The sequence below is a fragment of the Vulpes lagopus genome, chromosome 4 (assembly GCF_018345385.1).
Source record: "Vulpes lagopus strain Blue_001 chromosome 4, ASM1834538v1, whole genome shotgun sequence".
Taxonomy (NCBI): domain Eukaryota; kingdom Metazoa; phylum Chordata; class Mammalia; order Carnivora; family Canidae; genus Vulpes; species Vulpes lagopus.
The window spans coordinates 99,739,043-99,762,650 of record NC_054827.1 but is presented as its reverse complement, the minus strand read 5'-3'; the positions used below and the strand labels follow the sequence as shown (position 1 = coordinate 99,762,650).

General features: G+C 45.0%; 1 protein-coding gene across 2 annotated transcripts in view; it reads right to left on the bottom strand.

Annotated features, from left to right (window-relative positions):
* Nucleotides 1-23,608, bottom strand: part of PCSK6 (proprotein convertase subtilisin/kexin type 6) — a 182,542-nt gene that overhangs the window by 134,924 nt on the left and 24,010 nt on the right. The gene's annotated exons all lie outside the window — the stretch shown is intronic.

The window sequence follows — 23,608 nt, the reverse complement described above, 5'->3', positions numbered from 1 at the left end:
CCTGAGCCGAAGGCAGATGCTTAACCAACTGAGCCATCCAGGCACCCCCCAGTTAATACAGTCTTACAGACAGCTTCAAAAATCCTCCATCCCACAAAAAATCTTTCCTGTCTCTGAAAGACTCATTCTGTTCCCAAAGAAAACATACCCTCCATTATGCTTTCCTATCCATCTCTCTGGCCCATATTTAGTGTTTACAAACATGAAGGTAGATTTATATACTCCTTTTGGGATAAACAAGGCAGGGTAGTATTTCCAATGAAGTACATGCTCCTCCAAATCTTGTGGTAAGTTCATATCACTTAAAATTTGTACTCTCTGGGCCAAGTTTTGTAGACAAGAATTAATGTTCATTTAGGGTCAAGCATCCCTGAAGTAGCTAAGTTAGTGTCAAGTCAGGCCTGTACCAAAATATTCATTTCTAAACAAACTCCATCCTCTCCACCCCACGGGTAAACTGAAATATCTAAGAATGAACATTCACTCCCAAGCTTAATGAGGGAGCCAAAAAAAACACGCGGGTCCATCTGCTTGGGGATTGTGAAAAGGTCAGATGAGAACATTCAAACCCCCAGGGCGTCCCAATTTTCTGCCAGGGGTGGTTTGTCGAGACAGATTTCAGCTTGAAGGCTGGACAGAACCAAGAGAAGCAATGGATGTGGCCTTCAGAACAGGCAGCCCTCCTGCCTCAGTGACCCTTGAGTATCAGGACATTGTTCTCAGAAGACCTGTTTCTTGTTCTGACTTTCACTGGTTATTGAAACTGGCTTGTTGGTCACCGTCCTTGAAAGCAAAGTTTTTTTAAATGAGGCTGGACCAAATATTATATAGACTTTCAAGTTACCCGTCTCAGCTTAAACCATCCTAGTTTCTCTTCCAGCTTCTGATCAAAGAGTGAATTTAAGACCATTTGTACTCAAGAGTGGCACATGTGTGGTGATTCTGATAGGAACCTGGTTCAAACTCTGCCCTCTCCCTTCACCACTACTGGCCATGTGACCTTGCATTTGCATTTGCAATGTTGTGAATCTTGATTCCTTCTGTATAAAATGGGGATAAAACTACCTAACCATTGGAGTTAGGAATAACTAAAGTGGGGGCACCTGGGTGACTCAGTGGTTGAGTGTCTGCCTTTGGCTCAGGTCGTGATCCCCGGGGTCCTGGGGGGAACCTGCTTCTCCCTCTGCCTGTGTCTCTGCTTCTGTGTCTCTCATGAATAAATAAGTAACATCTTTAAAAAAAAAAAAAAAGAAGAAGAAGAAGAAAGGAATAGAGTCTGCACAACTCACAACCATCTTTGGCTATACCTGCCTCACTCAAGCCATTCTGTCTGCTGTGACCTGACCCTATAAAGGTTAACAGGCCCAGGGAGAGACACTGGACAGACACTCTGAATGGCCACTTCCACATCTTTCCACAAGGCAAGAGTCCTCCAGCACTTCTCATTTCCAGCAATCCTGGGCAGCCTGGCTGTCTCCTATTCCTGAGTGGCAGGAGATACCCATTTGTCCTTAAAATAAATATCCTTTTTCTCTTCTTTTTTTTAAAGATTTTATTTATTTATTCATGAGAGACACAGAGAGAGAGGCAGAGACATAGGCAGAGGAAGAAGCAGGCTCCTGCAGGAAGCCTGATGTAGGACTCCATCCCAGGACCCTGGGATCATAACCTGAGCCAAAGGCAGATGCTCAACCACTGAGCCACCCAGGTGCCCCAAATATCCTCCTTTTTCACTTAGGCTTCCATATATTCCTGCCATTTACAACGATAGAACACTGAATACTAGGATAGTCATGAAGATTAAATAGGTATCATTTGTATTGTGCTAGAACCTGGTGGATGTCAACAAACACTGGTTGGTGTGGGGAGCTGCATGGGATTCTCTGTCGGCTCCTCTCTACGGTGCCTCCATGTCCCTCACTGGGACCAGGTGCTTTAGATTTTGGCCAAATCTAGGTCCACATTCCAGCTTGATCCCTTCCTGTGGGGTGACCTGGGCTTCAGACCCTCTCTTAGTTGCCTCGTGAAAACAGTAACTACTGCCATGAAGGGTTGTTCTAAGACTTAAATTACACAAATCTAGAAAGAGCTAGCAGAGTGCTCAGCAGGTAGTAAGTGCTCAATAAATGATTTTCTGCAATGAAGATTCTCAGTTCATTTTCTACCTCAAGACATTTTTCCTACCATCATAAACCTCATTATTTTGGCCCCATTTTGCACAAAAGCACTTATATTTCTCCTACAGATAAGTCACCTTGCTCACTTCTTCAACAAAGGTAATTGCCGTATGTGTCAAAGCATCCTTCTAATGTGTGCCAGAGCTAAGATTTAGAACCAAAAGCAATAATGGAGTCTTTACTTGGAACAGTATTTAATCAGCCTGTTTGCTTCTATCCCTGCCACCATCCCTGAGAGATGTTTCACAACTTCCGGTCTTTTAACTCTGGGCATTCAAGTCAATTCCCATTCAGGGACATGGAGAAACTAAGAGGTAAATTGAATTTGCTGGCAAAGGGATAAATGACTTGCAGAGCTGCTGACCCTAAGCAAACCCATATCAGGGTGGCCCTGGAAGCCATCGGGGCAGCACCTGGCCTCAGGGCAGCCAAGCCAGGCCACTGGCAGCCAACCCAAAGGCCATCCACCTCTCTGCCTCTGAGCCACCATGACCATCCTTAGCAACCGTTCAAAGTATCTGAGTTAACAAGAGCTTTTCTCCTTGAGGAATCCATGGAAAGAAGAAATGCTCTCCCACAGGGCTGACCAGGCAGAGCAACAGTGACCAATGCCAAACATGTTTAGAAACTTATGTCCAGCCCAGCATGGGGGCTGAGGGTCTGGGAAGGACTGATTACTCCTGAAGCACAGAAGAAGGGGATACCAGCCAAGGCTGCCTTCTTGCCCCTACAAAGCGAGCTGTAGAAGAAGCTGGAATGTGTTTCAAAAAAAGAAAGGCAAGGGGGTCAAGTCATTGGCTGTTCATAAATCTGAAAGCAGCAAAGGGTCCCCTCTGAGATTCTGTGTACCCCTTCCACCACCTTGGTAATTATGGAGGAGGGTTCAGGGCATGAGGAGCAGCCACATTCCTTCCTCACAACCAAAGATTTGAGGCCAGATAGTGTCACTGAGGGCAGCATGGGACAGAAAGGGTCACCTGATACTGGAATTACTGTGAGGATAAGAAAAGGAGGAAGAAGAGCCCAGATCCTCAGGAGGGAATCTAGATACCACAAAAGCCTCTGAGTCAACTCCCTAGTATGCACCCACTGTCTGCAGAACAGATTAACATGGTGCCCCCAAAGTATGGCTACAACTGTCCTCCCAAAGCTGTTCACAGTAGGGATTGGAACACTATGGCCATGGGCCAAATCTGGTCTGCCTCCTATTTATCTTATTTTCTTGTGGTAAAACACACATAATAGAACACTGATCATGTTAACGATTTTTAAGTGTGCCTGCAGTTCAATGGCACTGAGTATTGTGTGACCAACACCACCACCTGCATCCAGAACTTTTTCATTTTCCCAGACAGAAACTGCACCCATTTCATTAACTCTCCCTCCCTGCTCCGCACCAACCCTGACAACCCCCATTCTATTTTCTTCCCTGTGAGCTTGACAGTTTTAGATATCTCATATGAATAGAATCATTTGCCTTTTTGTGACTGGCTTATTTCCCTAAACATGATGTCTTCAAGGTTCATCCATGTCGGGATATTTGTCAAGATTTTCCCTTTTTATGGCTGAATAACATTTTCTTGCATATTTATACCACATTTTATCCGTTCATCCATTAATGGACACATGGATTGCTTACTCCTTTTGGCTATTGTGAATAATGCTGCTATGAACATGGGTGTGCAAATATCTGTTCATGACCCTACTTTCAATGCTTTGGGCCTTATATACAATTCATGTTTTTATCAATAAAGCTTTACTGGAGCACAGTCACACTCATTCACTGACCTACTGCCCATGGCTGCTTTCATATTACGATGGCAGAATTGTGTAGTTGCCACTGAGCCCCTCTGGCCCACAAGCCTAAAACATTTCATATGTGGACTTTACAAAAAGAGCTTGCCATTGTATAATTCAGAGCATTTGCTGCTGGGTGTATTTTGGGAGTCCAGGAAAGTCTCTGATGATGAACATGGCTTCTCTAAAGGTTGGGGGCCACCAGGGCACACACTGAGGGGCTCTGCTTAGAAACAGGCATAGCTGCTATGCCAGCACCAGCGCCTCATTTGGTTGGTCATTGAGCTGTCCTTTCTCCAGGAACCCTCCTTGTCAGATGACCCAGGAGGTCGCTCCCATCAGTCTGACTCACGCTACACTGCCCTCTTCCATGGCCCTTCCCTGGCATAGGGCATGGGTCAGGAATGAGGTTTACATCACGGGCAAGAGGTCAGAAAGGATCAAGGGGTGGCAGAGCAGAAGATGGCTTGTACCTGGCTGCCATGGAACACAGCCCAGTGAAAGTCATCTTGGCTTGGCTGATGCAGCATTATGACGTAGCTGTGTCTTGCTCCCTCCTCCTCCCCCACCCCACCTAAGTCCTTCTCTGGTTCTTACTTTGCCTGCCACAGCACTGTCGACCCCAGGCATGCCCCTCCCAACTCGGGGAGCTACTCCTTAAGATCTCTGGGTGCATCTATGAACTAAGAAGACAAGATGGCTAGGAATTCCCTATTCTCCCATCCAAGTACTAACCAGGCCTGACTCTGCTTAGCTTCCGAGATCAGATGAGATTGGGCATATTCAGGGTGATACGGTTATAGCCTGGAAAGCCCCCATTCTCCAGTAGAGTCCCTGGAGACATGGCCACTGGCCTGGTTAAACTCACAGGACACCTAACTGTTCCGTGGCCCTGACCTACAGATAAGGGTATAGGAAAGAACCATGGGAATGGCCCTATTCTACACATGAGAAAACAGGCCCAGGGAGTCAAGCCCAACTGTCACCCTCTGAGTTTCCCAATTCCTGAACCAGCAATTTCCCCTCACTGCCCACAGATGAACAGGTGACAAGCTCTGCACCACATGACATAGAGATAACACAAATTAGGATTTGGGATTACTGCAATGCTTTTGGTACACCTTCAGAATCAAACTGACCACAGCTGGAATCATAAGAATGGACAGAAAAATAGGGGCAGCCTAAATATTTTTTGAATTAAAGCAATTTCCTAACAGAGGAAATACCCTAATTTTGATTTGATTTCTGCACTGATATTAAGGAGCTACTCCTCCTGGCTGGGCAGCCCTGGCCATTCTGCGCTGCTATCCCAGGGCAGTTTTTATGCCAGGCCTCACTGTGCCCCAGTGGTCACCACTCACGTGCTCTGGGCCCCACCTCTTGAGCCAGTATGGAAGCAGTCTGCCTTTATAAACACAGGGTACAGTGGGCTTCCATGGGATTACTGCTGCTCGAAGGCTCTGGCAACCCCCACTTCCTTCCCCTCCTTGAGAATGGAGGAGAAATTCTTCCCCCAGAATACCAGGCTATCTCCCAGTCCTGCTCAGCTCTGAGCACTTCCAGAACCTCAATGTGCTCTCCGTTGATGAATCTGATCTCTAGTCTACAAGGTATGTTTTTTCGTAAGTCATAACACAAAATTTCAGTAAGTGCCTTTTCTCTTTCTTGTCTGTGTATTTTCACAACGCGTTAATTAGAGCCAGTCCCTTAGTACCCCATCCAAGAAAATGAACAATCTGCTGAATATGTAATGCTCATGTCTCTTCACTCAACACTGATATGTAATTATACACATTAGTTGATAAAATTGGTAACATCATTAAAATATCATTAAAGACCCTACTAAATGTTCTGGGCTAGAGCACTGGAAGGAATGAGATCAAAGAACGCATAGTGAAAATAATTGAGCGTGGTTTCTCCATAACTGGGTACTCTATTAGACATTTAAAAAAAATCTAGATAATGTATGCATATGGTACAAAATATGGACAGTACATAGGGAACAGCAATTCTCCCTCCTTCTCCTGTCTCCCAGCCACAGAGGATCCCCAACTTTTACTGGGTGCTCCAGGCTCATGAGCTGACACTTGCTGAGAGCTCACTGCATCCCAGTTAGATGCATGAACCTGTCTGAGTCTTACAACAGCCTGATGAGGTAGATGTTGTGATTATCCTCATCTTGTAATTGGAGAAACTGAGGCACCAAGTGGTTAAGTAAAAGCGCATCTTTAGTAAGTAGCACCACCAGGATTTAGGCTCAGAGATCACATTCATGACTATCATACCTTCTGCCTGTTGACACATTTACAGCATCAGTTACCATGGTTCTCATCCTCAGTGGCAGGTTTGCCCACATAGGGCCAAGTGGCTCCACAAGTGTTCATGCTCCTTCATTTCAAGCAGAAGTCATGCGAGACATACATTATGTTCCACACATGCATCTCTTCCATGACGTCCATATGGGTGTCATACGTATGTATGGATATGTGTTTTATGTATTTATATACACATACATGTATGTATATGCATGTATGAGCGTGCCTATAGATGTATGTATTCAAATATGTGTGTACATGTATGCATGTATGTATAGGGATGTGCAAATGTGAGTGCATATATGTATGCACGCAGATAACGTGCGGGTATGTATATACGAGGTATGAGTGTGTATGTACATACACATGAATGTGTGCGCACATATATATATGTATGTGTGTATTCAGGTATGTGTGTAGGTATATAATTGTGTGTGGGTGTTTACACAAGATTCACAGATAAATGGTTTTGAAGTATAACCAGGCAAGCCTTTGGTTTCCCCACAGCCTTCATATGCAAGTGGACCTCCTGAGCCCGCTGCTAATTGCCCTCATTCAGAAGTTCTGGATTTGTGGCCACGACATTGGTCAGGGTCAACTGATAGCATGAGCATACCAGCTATGGGCTGGGCCTACCCCCAGGTAAAAAAAAAAAAGGGTCCAGGACACTGTTCATGTGTACTCTGAAAACTCTCCCCAGGAGATTGCAGAGCTGCATCTAGGGGCTGTGTTGAGTGTGCCCTTCCCTTGCCCAGTCACAGTTCCCACTGGTCTTCCAGGCTCAGCTCAGCGCCAGTGCCTCTGTGAAGCCTCTCCCATGCACACGGGTCCCTAGCACACTTGTACTATTACAGGCTGAGTCTTCCAGGGCCCAGGCCATACCCTTGCATCTCTGTCTCCTTGTTCCTGGCAGAGTGTAGTGGGGGAAGCAGCCCTCAAGGTGCATGTCCCAGATGACTCCTGCCACACCCAGAGCAGCCATCCCAATGTCAGTGTCTTCTTGCCACCCTCATCTTCCAGATCTGCTCCTCCTCCCAAGGAGTCCCTTGTCTTGGTGAATGGCCCCACATCTTCCACGTGTGTCCAGTATTGCCAAACCCTCTGGAAGTGGGTCCTGTTTCTTTTTCCCCCTTGTAAATTTGAGTACAACCAGCTTCCAATCACTCATGGCAAGCTACTGGCCTTGAGGAAACCAAAGACTTGCCCAGTTGTACTTCAGAGCCATTTATCTGTGATTCTTGTGTAAACACCCCCCTCACTCTGCCTCCTCTTAGGGGATGAAGTTTCAACCCCTCACAGGGCACATAAAGATCTCCACCACTGGGCCATGTCACCTCTTTGGCCAAGGGCATGGCTCTGCTAGCGTCACCTCTATCCTCCAGCGATGCTACTATGTGTGAGGGACTCTGTTGTCACTTGCTGTCTCACACCTCAGAGCCTGCCTGTGCCAGCCCCTTCACACCAATAAGACCACCTCCCACTCTGTTTGTAACCATCACCTGAGCTATCACTGCCTCCATGAAGCCCTCCTGGACTTCCAAGGCCCAGGTCTGCCCTGGTTGCTATCACAATCCACCCCACCTCTCCCTCCACTGTAAGCTCTCAAAGGCAGGAATTGTCTATAAATCCTCAGGCCTTGGCAGTCTAAGGAGGGTGGCAGGAGCTCAAAAAATGTTCAGGGAAATGAACAGACTTCAAATGACATGGGAAGGACACACACATCTTCCTCTTTCCCCCTACATAGAGTTGTCCATTGTGCCCTGGGACCAACTAAGACCCCGTGCCTCCCAGCCCAGTGACTGCTGTCCTGCCCCCTTTCCAGGACAGTCCTGAGGCTGTAGAGTCAGGCAGACCATCTACTAGCTGTGTGGCCTGGGCTGGGCCCCAAGCGGCTCCTCTGAGCTCCACAGCCAAGGGTGCAGGCAGAGCGAGGAAGGCCATGCATGACTGCACTCCATCCAAGTGGCCTGGCACCCTTCACTCATGGCAAGCTACCGGCCTTGGAGAGGAAGCCTCTCGGGGACTACAGGTGGGATGAGTGTAAACAGCTCACAAAGCCAGAGAAGGAAGGGGCAGAAGCCAAGTGTAGTGGGGGAGAGGCCTGGGCTGGGGATGTTTACAGGAAGAGCCTCTCTTGTCCTGTTTCTTTTTCCCCCTATAAATTTGAGTACAACCAGCTTTCAATCACCTCCCTGCTAATATAGGGCAGGTGTGAGGTCTGAGGGATCTGTGGGTGCTGGCAGCTAGGGTGCACACTGCCTTCCTGACGAAAAAGATGACTTGTCATTTTTTGCAGCTCCTAAGGCAGGGTGGAGAAGAGCCCCATCTAATCCATTACATTTGATTTGCAGCAGAGTCACTGACGAGCATGCCAAATCCACCCCAAATGACATCGGAGGGTTCCAAAGGTCCACCCGCCCACTCGGCCTGCCAATGAATGTGACCTCAGATGCAGGTGCAGTCAGTTCCCTAAGCCCTCAAGTCAGCAAGCTGGCCTGGGGGGCGGAGAATGAAGGGGTGCTGGGGGGTTGACTAAGTGCATGCTTTGGTCAGTGCACAAAAATGCCACCCCACCTCTCCAGGCTCGCACAGTTAAATCTGCCTCACAGGAACAGCTGATAAGCAGCCACGAAATGTCACAATTCAAGGTCTCAGAAATGAATGAGCTGTAGATGAGACTTCTGACTGTGCAAAAAAAAAAAAAAAAAAGTCTTCACTTTATCACTTGCAAAACCTGCCCTTGGCTGGAACAGATGTTTCAAGTCCTGTCAGTTAGCAGCTGCAGCATGCCTGCTCCTGGAGCTGCTGGTTCTCACGGCTGGCATCTTCCAGGGGCCTTTGGCTTTGGGGAAAAGAGTCTATGTTTAAAAGCCATGGACGTCAGAGTTCAGTTATATAATATTACTGATCTCACTTGGTCTGCTTAAGAAAAACATAACTAATTAAAGCCTATAAAAACCTACACACCAAATTAATTCTGTCTTGCTCTGGTGACTCCTACCTGAAGAAAGTTATAAATATAGATGGCTAGTGAACCTATATTTAGCCAGCACTGAGTTACCTAGTATTTATAATTAAGGAAGTCCAGAGAGGGAGAATGGACGTTTTGTTGTTATTTTTTAAAGCATTAAAAAAAAAAGAAAGAAAGAAAGAAAAAGAAAACCCTGTTTCCCATTTCAGTCACATATACACTTAGCAACATTCTGTTACTGCAATAATTACAATTCTGACCCAAGTTAAGATTATTGCACAATTTCCTAGTCTCCTAAAATTGCTTTCTTCAACACATATCCACCCAGAGCCTGCAATTAAGCTGCTCGACTTCCTACAAATTCCTGAAAAATCATTAATTTTGACTTAGCGACCTTCACTTCTTTTCCCTGAAGTTGCCAAACCAAGTGGTCTGGCCTCCTATGAGGAGGTTTCATTTCTATATTTGGTCTCAACCTATATCTTTAACGTCCACAAACAGACATCTGGAAACTCAACAATCTTGACTTTGAAGATCTTCCTTTGAAAACATTCACTGTTGAAAGGTTTCTTTATGGCTGTCTGGAATTAGGTTAGTAGATTTCTAAACCCAACCTTCCCTTTTGTATTTATTTGTGTTTCATTTTGACTGAAAAATAAGAAGTAAGACTCATCCTCCTTGAAAATATTCAATCCTAAAGCCATGTGGGCACAGCACGGCTTCTGGTGTGTGTGGGGAGGGCATGGAAGGAGGCAGCCCAGAGCAGGTGGCAGGGGAGGTTGTCCACGCTGGGAGGAGGCAGCCCCGTCTGGGTATCAGAGCCTAAGTGTGGGTGAGAAGTATGTCCCACACGGTGAGATGTAGACAGAAACACATGGAATACTGGTTCCCCACAAGGAGAAGGATCAAATATAGTTATTAACACGCTGGGGCACTGGGATCAATTTCTCACTGTTGGGAGAAGAAAACTGGAAAGAACTCTGTGGTGTTGGATTGGAATTGGATAGCCATGTGAATTTAGTTTTCAAGATAGATATCTAGATAGATAGCTAGATACACACACACACACACACACACACACACACACACCCATCTCTCCCTACTGGACAGGCCTGTGAGCAGCAGCACACAACAACAGTGAACCCACCCAGAACCTGGGTCGTGGCTTCTAAATACCATTTCTACTAAAAGGAACCAGGAGAAATGGCTGACTCCAGAGTTAGGGCAGGGAAAGTGCAAGTGGAGTCTGTAATACCATGTTTGGGAAGAGAGCAAGAAACAGTTCGAAGAACTCTAGAGACATATCAGTCATACACAGAAGCCAGACTTGAAAGGCCCCCACAGGCCAAATCAGAGGGCCAGTTGAGAATCAACTGGTAATAAATAATTACCAGTAATAATAAAAAATAAATAATCACTCTGGTAGGTTACAATCCAAGAATAAAATAGGAAACCATGAGTCTATACAGGTATACTTAATAACAAATCCCAAGCAGTATACAAATTGGCTATTTATATTTATTTTTATTTTTTTAAGATTTTATTTGTTTATTTGAGTGAGAAACTACAAGCAGGGGGAGCAGCAGGCAGAGGGAGAGGAAGAAGCAGACTCCCCACTGAGCATGGAGCCTGACACAGGCCTTGATCCCAGGACCCTGAGATCATGACCTGAGCCAAAGACAGATGCTTAACTGGGCCACTCAGGTGCCCCTGAATCAATTATTTTTACATAGTCTTAAAGTAATAATCCCTTATTTACTAATTTGTCAAGGGGAAAAGAGAAACTTGACAGGCAGACAAAGCCCCTTAACCAAGTGATCCACAAGCATACCACCAGCAATGAGGCAAGTTGAAACGGGGACCATGGGGTTGGACACAGTGAGAACCCAGTGTCACTCCTGTGAGACTCTTGCCCAAAGTGCAGAACCCGAACCTCACTGTGAGCAAACAGCAGACAAACCCCCAATGGAAGGACCTTCCACGATACAGCTGGCCTGCCACTGGCAAGTGTCAAGGCCACAAAAGTTAAGAGAATGTTGAGGAACCACTCTAGAACCACATAGGAAGGAATGGTGTTGTGTGAAGCCATACTGGAGCCCAAGGCCAAGGAAAAATCAGTCATGCTGAGCCTACCTTTATTTAAATTTCTGACATTCTGGTCACTGTGGATTTCATTCATTTCAAAATCGCATTAAAATGTTATTTACCTTGATTACTGAGTTTTCTTCTGGCGTCTGTCTCTTATGGCTTGTGCCAGGTGAGTACCTCCCCCCTCCTCACCCTCAGCCTGACCCCACGAAAGAGTCCCAACAGCAATGTGTAACACCTGACTCTGAACAGGACGCTCTCCTGTGAAGACCACTGTTTGGCAGTTGGCAACAGCGACTGAGGTGTGTGGATCTGATGGTGCAAGAGCATCTGCAGTCCCCTGGTTTCCATGCTGCCACAGCTCTGTAGAGACTGGCCCTGTTTATGAAGAAAGACTCACAGAAGGATGAGGGGTGATGAGGTCAACTCAGGGATGTACTCTCAAGTGGCTGAGAAAAAGCTGTATCCTGCACTCCCAACTGTTTTTAAGAGCTCGTGATTATTACGCTATTTTCAAAAAAGAATATTTAAATTGCAACACAACCAGGTAACAAGAATCCCCTCCACACTTTCCCAAAAAAACCTAAAGGACTTAGAGTCTGGAACTGAAGACAGTACCTGAATCACTTCAACAACTGACTTTTTGGTGAGTTGGCCCTTGGGACCAGGCCTTCCTCTCTCCCATGAAAGGATAACCCATCCGGCCCACGACTTCGCAAAAGAGACAAGAGGCCAGTGGGGTTTGTTTCAAGGGCAGATGACCACTAGGTTTGAGAGGCCCACCCAGCCCTGCCCCCTAGCCTGCTCTCCATGTATCCAGGGCCCAGCTCCCCACCCCAGCCCCCAAAGCTGTTCCCTACCACCTGTGTGGTGATCTGATAGTGAGGACAGGTTCATTCCTGCTGCCCACTAAGTGCTCTGTGCAGGTTTGGTCTCAGTTACTAAAGGTACCCTTGATGCGCACAGGGCCCAGGCAGGGATCCCATGACAGGGAGGAAGCAGGGAGGTAGAAACTAATTTTAAAATGTTAATACCACTGTGAAGCCTACAGGCCTCAGGGAGCTCATGGTCCTTGCAATGGAGGGACCCAGATATTGGGTTTAGACTTAAACTTTCCTCACTCTTAGGAGGCCCGCTGCCTATTTTTCTCTTTTTGGGTATGCAAGACATGAGCCATGGCCTTATCCTCAGAAAGTCTCATCTGTAAAATGCACCACAGAAGAGCAGGTCTGGACATGCCCAGATTTGCATTCAGCAAAAAGCATCTCAGCTTGTGAATGGAGTAAAGCATGACTGTGACCTTTGGCCCCAATGATAGCGCACAGTGCATCTGGCAGGCCGGTAATGCAGAAGATCCAAGAGAAAAGCGACACTAAGCACCCAAGGAAACCAAGTGGGGTCCATCTGGATATCTCCAGAGAGGCCAGCACTGGGCTTGTTTGGGGATGCTTAACTGAGGAAGGTCAGAAGGCTGCAAGGTTTGGGGGGGAAAAAAGAAAGGGATTTTTGTCCTGATGAGAGATATATTTAAAATTCAAACTTTAATATCTAAAACACTCTCACTGGAGAGCAGTTATCCTAAGGGAAATTAAGGAGGATTTTCGAGAAATTAATCTTCAAATTTTCCACTTTAAAAATAAATAGCTCCTATACCCCAAAGAAGTGAAAGCAAGGACTTGAATAGATATTTGCACGCCCATGCACACATCAGCACTGTTCACAATTGTCAAGAGGAGGAACCAACCCAAGCTTCCATCAATGGATGAATGGGGTCTGTGCATACCATGGAATATTATTCAGCGTTCAAAGGCAAGGAGATTTTGACACATGGTGCAATATGGGCGAACCTCGAGGACATTATGCTTAGTGACACAAGCCAGTCGCAAAAGAACAAATATTGTATGATTCCCCTTTGGTGAGGCACCTAGGGTGGTCAGGTTCATAAAGATGGAAAGTAGAATGGGCATGGCCAGGGACTGAGGGATGTGGAAGGGGGAGTTAGTGTGTACTGGCTATAGTTTCAATTTGGGAGGATGAGAAAGTTCTGGAGATAGATGGTGGTGATGATTGCATGACTGGGAAGGCATTTAATGACACCAAACTCACACTTAAAGACGATGAAGATGGCAAATTTTACCAGCGATATTTTACCACAGTAAAAATATAATATTGCACATTCTCTCCCCACCTGTCCTAAAAGAGACTCCTCTGCCATGTGACTCGGGGTGCTGGGGACCTCAGCTCCCATGACAGAGGCATTTGGAGGTGCACCAGGGAGAAGGTGCAGCCAGCCTCAAGGAGCAGAGAACAGACCGCAGAGTCCAGTTATGCTGCCCAGCTGTAATTACTAACTACTCTTGGCTCCAGGTGGCGCATCCCCCTCCTGTGTCTCTCTCCATTATGTGGTTTCCCTTCCAGAGCAAAAGGATACCAGAGAGGAGACAACAGTGCTCTTGGAGACTGGCCAAGTTCACCTGACCCCCATCACCCCAGCTTCCTCTTATCCAGATGTCCAGCCTACGGGATGGCCTTGAAGGTCTGCTGACCAGGCAGGCCACATATTAACCCCCCCTAGACTGACCTCTCAGAGGCCTGCCCTACTGAGACAGGCAGCTGACGTTACATGAAGATATGGAAAACTTTAGTCGAACTGCATTAGTGCCCAAACTCAATAATGCCAATTAAAAACAGATGTAAAGAGAAACATGCTCTGTCATTTGGCTTCTGTGACTCAACCCCAAGCCAGTGATTAAAAATGAAGAAGCTATTGATGAAGCAGCTGTCATGATTTCACCAAAACACCACTTGAGGGACACCCCTTCCCGGTTGCACAGGACATCCTGGTTTGTAAACTAAAAACAGGGCTTCGTGCAATAATTTTCAGGTTAGCCCTTTCAGTGTGGCATTTGGGGCTTCTGGAGCAAGCAAGCCACTGTGCTAAGGAATCAGGCAACCCAGATGGTGGTGGCCCATCTCTGGCCCCTCACCAGCCGCAGCTCCTCCTCACTCAAGGGAGGGGCTGGATTCACTTTCCTCTCCCTTTCATGCTCACATTATGGTTTATAGACTATTTGGCAATAAAAAATTTCAACAGAACTTCTGCATTCAAAGTCAAACTTCAGAAGTGCTAATTCACAGGCAACGAGTAACTGTTGGAAGGAAGGTTAGAGAAAACATCACCAGGCTGCCCTCTCACCTTCGCCCATTGTTCCCTAAGACAGTGCATGCAACAGTGCCTTGTGAACGGGGGACCGGATGCACACCACCCACCGATGGTCACTAGCTTTTCTGCAGTGACCTTGCTGTATACTTACTGCTAGTGACGCCCACATGGGCTGCTGGGCAGCTGCCCATTCACCCCCTCATTCTCTCAGCAAGTATCTGAGCAGCTTTTTGAGCCAGGCACTACTCTAGACACAGGGGTGGGAGTGGGGGGATCTAGCAGCTCTTACATATAGTGCAGGACCTGCCTCCAGGCCAGAGGCCAATAGGAGTGAGTTCCCTATGGCAAGGGGTGGGGGGCGGGGGGGGGCGGGTACGGGGTGGAGACCCAAAGGAAGACTTTCTGCCCAGCTGGTGCTTGGATGGCAAACTGAGCAGTGACCTGCTGCAATGCATCATAAGATAGAAATAAGCACCAGCATTCTGAATGGCTGGCGTCCTGCTGGTGGAGCAAACATTTTCTACTTGGCTTTCGAGGAAAGACGGGGACCAGTAGAGAGAGGGAGGACACCACAGGTGAGGATGGAAGGCCAAGTCAGCAGGTGGCAAAGGAACCCCAGTCATCCCCTTGCATGGACTGCAGGGGACACTCTGATGGGACTCCAAGTGGCCCTCTTGGGCTTTGCAGCCAGGTGGCCCAGATCTGAACTGTAGCTCTTCTGTTTCACTGAAGAGGCCCTAGGCAGGTGCCTTATTTTCTCTTCACTTCTGACTCCCTTTCCATGCAATGGGGACAAGTGTCCTGTCCCTATGGCTGTTGGGAGGGTAACTGGGGCCAGCACATGGCAAGCTGTCATTCAGATAGCTCTTTTCCCATGACTTCTAGAAGAAAAGAACATGAGTGCATCTCACTTGCCACAAAGCCAGGTGCAAAGTTGGTTCAGTAACAAATCCCATCTGCCCCTTGATTCTAACTAAAAAAAAAGAAAGTGGACTTCTTTATCAGTCCTAGCATGAATCGTATCACCTTGCTGGCAGGCCTGTACCTGGGGAGTATGTGGGATTGGGAACGGTGCTCTGGGCACTCTAGAATATGCGTGCCTGTGGGGACGCAGCACCACACGCCACACGCATGCAGCCCCTACCACCGTGTCGTGGCACGGGATACTGTCCCACATCTGCCAGTCCACTGGATCTTTCAGTTCCCCAAAACTAACTCCTGTCATCTCTTTCATTCTTCTCAGCTGTTATAAAACACAGCTGCCAATAAATGGTCGATTCCGGGCTGACACATTTCTTAGGTTCTAGACTTCTGATCCTGTAAAATGAATTCGTGCCTTATATCATCACTCATGTACCCAAGTCTGCAAAGATAAATTCACTTCAAGTGAAAGATGTACTCATTAGGTACTGTGAGCTTCTGTCTGATTTATGGTTACCACTTACTAAAGCTGAGAACTGGTATTTCAATGCATACCTTCACCTACAGATACTCAGAGGACACATCCCCTTGACAGGTCGAACTAGATCCAGCAATTTTGGGGGTGACTCGAAATGCAATGGCTACACACCTGCTCTCAGAGGGCTTAGCGGCTACTCTTCATGAGCTGGGTGAACAGACCTGACATGGCTGGGCTGCTATCCACTCCCTCCCAGGGAATGACCAGCAAATTCCCACTGTGTTCCCCTACCCTCACGCAACACTATTTCTACCAGGTGTTGCTGGGAGGTTGAGCTAGGGTGTGGCAGAGGGAATGTGTGTCATGAAACCCAACAGGAAGGACACCAGCACTCTGTGGTCACTTTCCCCCTTGCCCTGCCTGTGGCCCTGTAGGGAAAGGGCCTGTTCTTCCTGTTTTTCAAGAGAAGCTAGAAATTCAAATTCCTATCTGAAATCTCTCAAAGTTTAAATGTCGAGAGCTATCCAACTTTCTAAAAACATTCTAGTCAACATAAAATACACCTGGGGGCGGGGGGCTACTTTTCCCTGGATCACCAAGTGACCTGGAGCACCCTCAACGTCACCCTCAGCAAGGCTCCTGGCTAATGGTGTCTCACCCATCTATGGACCATCATCCATTTCCAGGGACCATGCCCTCCTGTGCATTTCATGACCCATTCCCCCCTCAGAGTCTCTGCTCTGCCAGAAACAGATTCCAGCAGCCCACAGTATGTTTCATAAGCACCAAAAGTTCTAGAGTTCACGGTCAGCAGCCTCCTTTTGAAGACTTCTGTTCTATTTCTCCCCAGTGACAAGTATAGACACAAATTTTGCCAAATGATCACTCGGATTTCTCGAGGATGGGTCTAATTACTCAGCACATCACCTTTCTAACCTCTTTCTTTTCCAAACCCAGGCTAAGTTTAGTTGCTTTTCGTATATTTCTGTCAGCTTCTACATAATTCCTATATCTCCGTCTTACTTGAAAAAGAACAAATTGCCTTCCATTTCATTTGATTACCCCCGACAAACCCATGTAATCTTTTCTCAAGAATTCTTTGATGCACTTGGCTATTTACTACCGGCAGTTCTGCTGCTGTGGTTCTGCATGCCACATACTCAAACAGAATAGTTGTGTATGTGGCTTTTCCTAGCCAAGGAGAAAGGCATTGGAATAGAAGAAAAGATAGGGGAAAAAAAAAACCTAAAATTCAAATTGTTTGAGAGGTTGTCTTGATCCAAGTCAAAGAAACCGTCTCTACCTTGCTATCGGCATCCAGAGATCTGAGAGCATAATTGGCCTGCAAGTCATATCAGCATGCTTGGGATCCCCCAGACCGACTAGGTGCTCAGCCAGCCAGCCATCTCTTCTGCCCATCCAATGTAACAGCCCGACTTCCCTCACTCCAGCTACCCATATGTGAGTCACCTCTCCCACCCACCATCTCTAAATTGCCTCACTTCACCAAGCTCCACTATTAGCTCCTCCCACTGAACCTATGGAGATTGCTATTATCTAAAAAATTGTAAAAACGGAATGGAAAAAATATTTGCAAATCATCTATCTGAAAAGGGTTAATATCAATAGTACATAAAGAACTCCTACAACTACAGTAATCTAAAAATGGGCAAATGATTTGAATGGATATTTCCCCAAAGAAGACATACAGATGGCTAATAAACCCATAAATATATGTTCAACATTGCTAACCATTAGGGAAATTAGGTTAAATACCATGTCATACATCTTAGGATGGCTACTATCTCCCCAAAACAGAAAACATGTGTTGGGAAGGATGTGGAGAAATTAGAACCCTGTGCTGCTGGTGGGAATATAAAATGGTACAGCAATGTGGTTCTTCAAAAGAGGCAAACATAAGTTTACCACATGATCTGGCAATTCCACTTCTGAGTATATGCCCCCAAAGAACTGGAAGCAGGATCTCAAAGAGATCTATGTACACCCATGTTCATAGCAGCTTTATTCCCAATAGCAAAAGGTGGAAGCAACAAGTGTTCATTGACAGATAAATCAATAGCCAAAATGTGATATATACATACAACAGAGTATTATTTAGCCTTAAAAAAGAAGGAAATTCTGAATCTGCTACAACATGGACGAACTCTGAGAACATGATGTAAGTGAAATGAGCCAGTCATAAAAGACAAATACTATGATTCCACCTGAATGAAGCACCTAGAGTAGTCAAACTCGTAAATATAGAAAGTAGAATGGTGGTTGCCAGAGGCTGGGGTGATGAGAGTTAGTGCTAAATAAAAAATTTCAGTTTTGCAAGATCAAGAGTTCTGGAGATGGATGGTGGTGATGGATGCACAACAGTGTGAATGTAATTAATGCCATTGAGCTGTACACTGAATAATGGTGAAGAGGTAAATCTTATGCTGTGTGTATTTTACCACAGGCATTTTTTTTTTTTTTTAAAGGCCTCAAAGGGATCCCTGGGTGGTGCAGCGGTTTGGCGCCTGCCTTTGGCCCAGGGCGCGATCCTGGAGATCCGGGATCAAATCCCACATCGGGCTCCCGGTGCATGGAGCCTGCTTCTCCCTCTGCCTGTGTCTCTGCCTCTCTCTCTTTCTCTTTCTGTGACTATCATAAATAAATAAATTAATTAATTAAAAAAATAAAAAATAAAAAGGCCTCAAACAAACAAATATAAAACTCTTTTACCCCCTTTGGTATTTGCTTATACACTCTTGTCTTGGTTGAAAACTCTTATCTGATAACTTTTCCTAATAAATAGAATGTGTCCAGTTTTTCTCACCCTTGTTTTCCTGTATAAGTATTATGGCTCTTATTTTCACTCTTAGAAACATCTGGGCTGGATGGTAAGTTCTGTGGCCATGCTCATCCTTCTAGGAAAGGATATCTCCAAGCTTTCAAGCCCTGTGTTTCTTCTTCCCAAGCCCACACACCACCTGCTATCACCACTCTTGTCCTTTGTCATACTCCTTATTACCATTATCCAGGAGCTCACCCTCCTCCTTTGTCACCATTTTGCCACCAACACATGACTTTGACATCCAGGTTAATGACCTAATGCCCTGGCCTCAAAATTCCTGAGTACCCTTATCTTCTCCCTGCTGCCCCCCCCCGCCCCCCACCCCCCACCGCTCCATTTAAGCAACCATGAGCAAGGCTCCAGGCAGGCCCCTAGACTCCAGTCTCCTCCCTCACCATTCTCCCCTCCCATTTATCATGACCTTGAGCACTCTGGATTCTTGGTCCATCCTGCCCTAGCTGGTCCTGGGCCTTTGGGGTAGCTGTCTCAACCATGCTCTCATTAGAACCCCACATTGCTTGTCCCTTCACCTTTGGTCACCTTTGTTTTTCCAATCCCCAGGCATGGATGAGGACATCCTTATCACTCAGTTATACCATTACCACATCAGGGTCACACAGCTCAAACCACGCAGGCTTCTCCTTTCTGTCTTCACCCCTCAGACAATTCTCTCCTGCCTCTTTGCTAAAGAACAGCCTTTCCTAGGGTCTCCTGTCCTTGCCCCAGGCACCTCCCTACCCTCTGGCTTTCTCCCCAGAGGCTACGCCACTCCCTTTTCTCACCAGTATTTATGTTACTCCCTCTGTCTAGGCCCTCCACCTACTGTTTCCCTCATTCTCCAGGGAGCCCAAATACCTGCTCTTCCTTAACAAGTCCTTGGACTCCAGAAGCCATAAGGCACAGAGGGTCACACAGACAAAATGTCAATGGTGGTGAACGAGATCTGAGCCGCTCTATCCAGAGATGTCCTCTGGCAGACTTAGAACTCTGCACTTAACATCAGAGGACGATACTATTCTCCAGATACACAGGACATTTTAAAAACCTGACAGGTCTAAAGCAAATAACAGATTTCTTCAGAGTATCAAAGAACTGGTTTCCAGGACAGCATAGGTCTCTAATCATTGTGTGATTAAGTAAGAAGTCCATAATACAAAGAGGAATTTAAAAATCTCACACATTTGGAAATTAACAAACACATGTATATATAACTCATAGGTCAAATAAAGCATCATATTGGAAATTTAAAAATACACAAAACCTAATGAGTGAAAACACTATATATGACAACTCATGAGCATTAATGACCATGAAACTAGAAGGGAAGTGTCAATCTTAGGTGTTCATATTAGGAGTAGACATGCTGAACATTCATGAGATTGTCTTACAAAAAAGTAAAATAAATAAATAAACCAGAGAAGAAAAAAGATAATAAGGTTAGGAGAACTCTATGAAATAGAAAATAAGTTTATGATAAGACTAAACAAAGCCAAAGCAGTTCTTTAAAAATGTAGCAAGATAGGCAGCCCCATGGCAACATTGATTTAAAAAATTAGACACAAATAAGTAATATTATAAAATAAAAACAGAGATACAACTACTGATAAAGCAGAAAATTTAAAAATACTAAGGAAGGACTATTGATGTTAAGCTAACAAATTTGAAAACTTAGACAACATGAACAGATCCTTGGAAAATATAATTTATGAAAACTAACCAAAGAAGAAATGTTTATAGGATTAATCAGACTTTCCATTAAAGACACTGGAGCGCTAGTTGAACATCTTTTTTTCTTTCTCACAAAACAGGCCTAGACATGTTTTACAGGTAAACTCTACCAAAATGTCAAGGTGTAGATAATCCCAATCTTGCAGAAACTCTTCCAGAGAATAGAAACAGTAAAATCTGATGAGGCCAGATTATCCTTAATATTAAACAAGACAAGGACAGTATAAGAAAAGATTATAAGCCCATTTTACTCATAAATATAAAAGCAAAACTCCTAACTAGAATATTAGAAAACCAAATTCAGCAGTAAGTAAAGAAGATAATCCACCATGACCAAATTGAGTTTATTCCAGAAATGCAAGGGTATACTAGAAAAGTCAATGAATGTAATTAACTACATTAACAAATTAGAAATATAGGAACAGTTTTTGATAAAATTAAAAGCCCATCTAGTGAAAAACTCTTAGCAAGTAGAAAGAGAAGGGAATTTCATTAACCTATTAAAGACTTATCTATATAAAAATCAAATAGAAAATATGAATCTCAAAAGGGAAATACTGAAAGCATTCCCTGTAAAATCAAGAATGTTATCTACAAGCAATGCTTTTATTGCTGATTATACTGAAGGTCCTAACCAGCACCATCAGCAGTAACTAAATAATTAGCTTAAATATTGCTCAGGAAGAAATAAAGCTAACATTATTCATCAGTGAAAATACTATATAGGAAATCATAACATCTATAGACAAGTTATTAGAAAAGATAAGAATGTTTATAGCAGGGTGGCTGGATATAAGCCAATATTAAAAACAATCCATTGCATTTCTATACCAGTGATGAAGTTTTGGAATATAGGTAAGGTTTGGTGGGGTGAAGTCCAGAGTCAACGACCAAGAAAGAATTCTTGAGATGTCCTTGGTGCAAAATGGTGGTTTTATTACAGCCCAGGGACAGGACCCATGGGCAGGAAGAGCTGCTGCACCAGGCCTGTGAGGAATGGCTGATTATACACCTGGGAGTTTGGAAGGGTTTGGGGATACAGTACTCTCTAAGTAATTTTGGAAGCAAGGTTTCCAGGACCCTTGAGGGGGCTAGCTATTTTTGGGAAAAGGTCACTTATAACAGGCTAATAAAACCTGAGCCATGAGACCTTCAGATGTATGTCAGTGGGCCATGTGCTTGGGGGATGATTGCCAACATGTATTTTGGTGGGTAGAGATAAAGGAAAATTTTTAAGGAATCTGTATACATTAAAGTAGGCGTACAGAATCCTGGGAATCTGGCTAAGATTGCCTTTTGCCCTCAGCAAAGTATTAACATTGAGGCAGTTCAGTCCATAGAGTAATGTCACTCTGCCTGTTTCAAGGACTTGTCAATGTGCTGCCCCAGGTTCATGTTTTGTCCTCAGTTAGTCCTCTACTCCCTCATCACTAGCAACAACTGTTAGAAAGCTTAAGATACCTATACATTTAACAAAAATGTATAAGTCCTATATATAGTAAATTATTAAGCTTTACTAACAGATATTAAAGAGGAGACTTAAATAAATATACCATACTCATGGATATGAAGACCTCATATCACAAAGATATAACAGATATATCAAATAGATTTATATATTAAATAACATTTAAGTCAAATTTCTGACAGAGCTTTTGTTTTGTGGAACTTGTCAAATTGTCTCAAAGTTAATATGAAAGGGGCAGCCCCAGTGGCACAGCAGTTTAGCACCGCCTGCAGCCCAGGGTGTGATCCTGGAGACCCGGGATCAAGTCCCACGTCAGGCTCCCAGGCTCCCTGCATGGAGCATGCTTCTCCCTCTGCCTGTGTCTCTGTATCTCTCTCTCTCTCTCTCTCTCTCTCTCTGTCTCTCATGAATAAATAAAATCTTAAAAAAAGAAGTTAATATGAAAGAACAAAGGGCCAAGCATAGTCTAGATACTCCTGAAAAAGAATAATACTTACTCTACAAGATATCAAGCCTTATTATAAAGCTACAGTACTAAAGTTTGGGAGGCATTGTGTCAGAGGCAAAAAAATTAGCCCACGGAACAAAAGAGTGACAAAACCTGTGCAAATTTGGAGCTTGTTTGACAATGGAATACCAAGGGTGAAAGGAAGGACTTATCACCTGATGATGCTGGGAAATTCCTATGGAGAAAAAAATTACATTCCTACTTTTCATCAAACACAAAAACAAACTTGAGCTAGGGTAAGTACTTAAATCAACTTCCTCTACCTGGCTCTCTGCCCTAGGAATATGGACTTCATCAGTGGGTTCCTTTGCCCTCAGGCCATGGGTTGGGTTTGGTAATGAACTACCTTGGGAAAAGATCAAAGGGAGGGTAGAGGGTGAAGGTGGCCTATTTACTCCCCTGATCCTCCCTACAGGGTTAGGTCAGACTAGCTGTATCTCTCCCTGAAGGCCACTGCTCTTCTTAGGGCACCTTGTCAACACAGTGTCTTTATTCTATGGGGGCTATGGATGGAAAAAGTTCTATTAATAATCTGTAGTGGTTTCTTGGAACAATGTACACACCTTTGAAAAACTTACTAATCCTCCTCAAAGTACCCTAAGTTGACTGTGTCCTACCTTTCTTATTGAGACCCTGACATATAAACTCATTGTTACTAGAAGTAATCTTTTTTTTTTTTTTTTAAGATTTTATTTATTTACTCATGAGAGACACAGAGAAAGAGAGGCAGGCAGAGACACAGGCAGAGGGAGAAGCAGGCTCCATGCAGGGAGCCCGATGTGGGACTCGATCCCTGGTCTCCAGGATCACGCCCTGGGCCGAAGGCAGCGCTAAACTGCTGAGCCACCTGGGCTGCCTATACTAGAAGTAATCTTAAAATAAATCCTCAAAAAAAAAAAAATCCTCAAACTTGGACTCTGGAATTGGGTTGTGCATATATTCTGAGAGCACTGGGATCATCCCCTTGCTGAGGGCAGGGGTGTGTGTGTGAATAAAAGTAATCCACAGCATTCGGATTATATGCAAAACCAGAGCATTCTTGATTACACATAATGATACCTGGGAATGAAGTACAGAAGGAGGGTGAGGCACTGGGAGAACACGGGTGTGGCAACAGCGACTGCAAAGGTTGTAAGGTCAGGTAGATTCTGC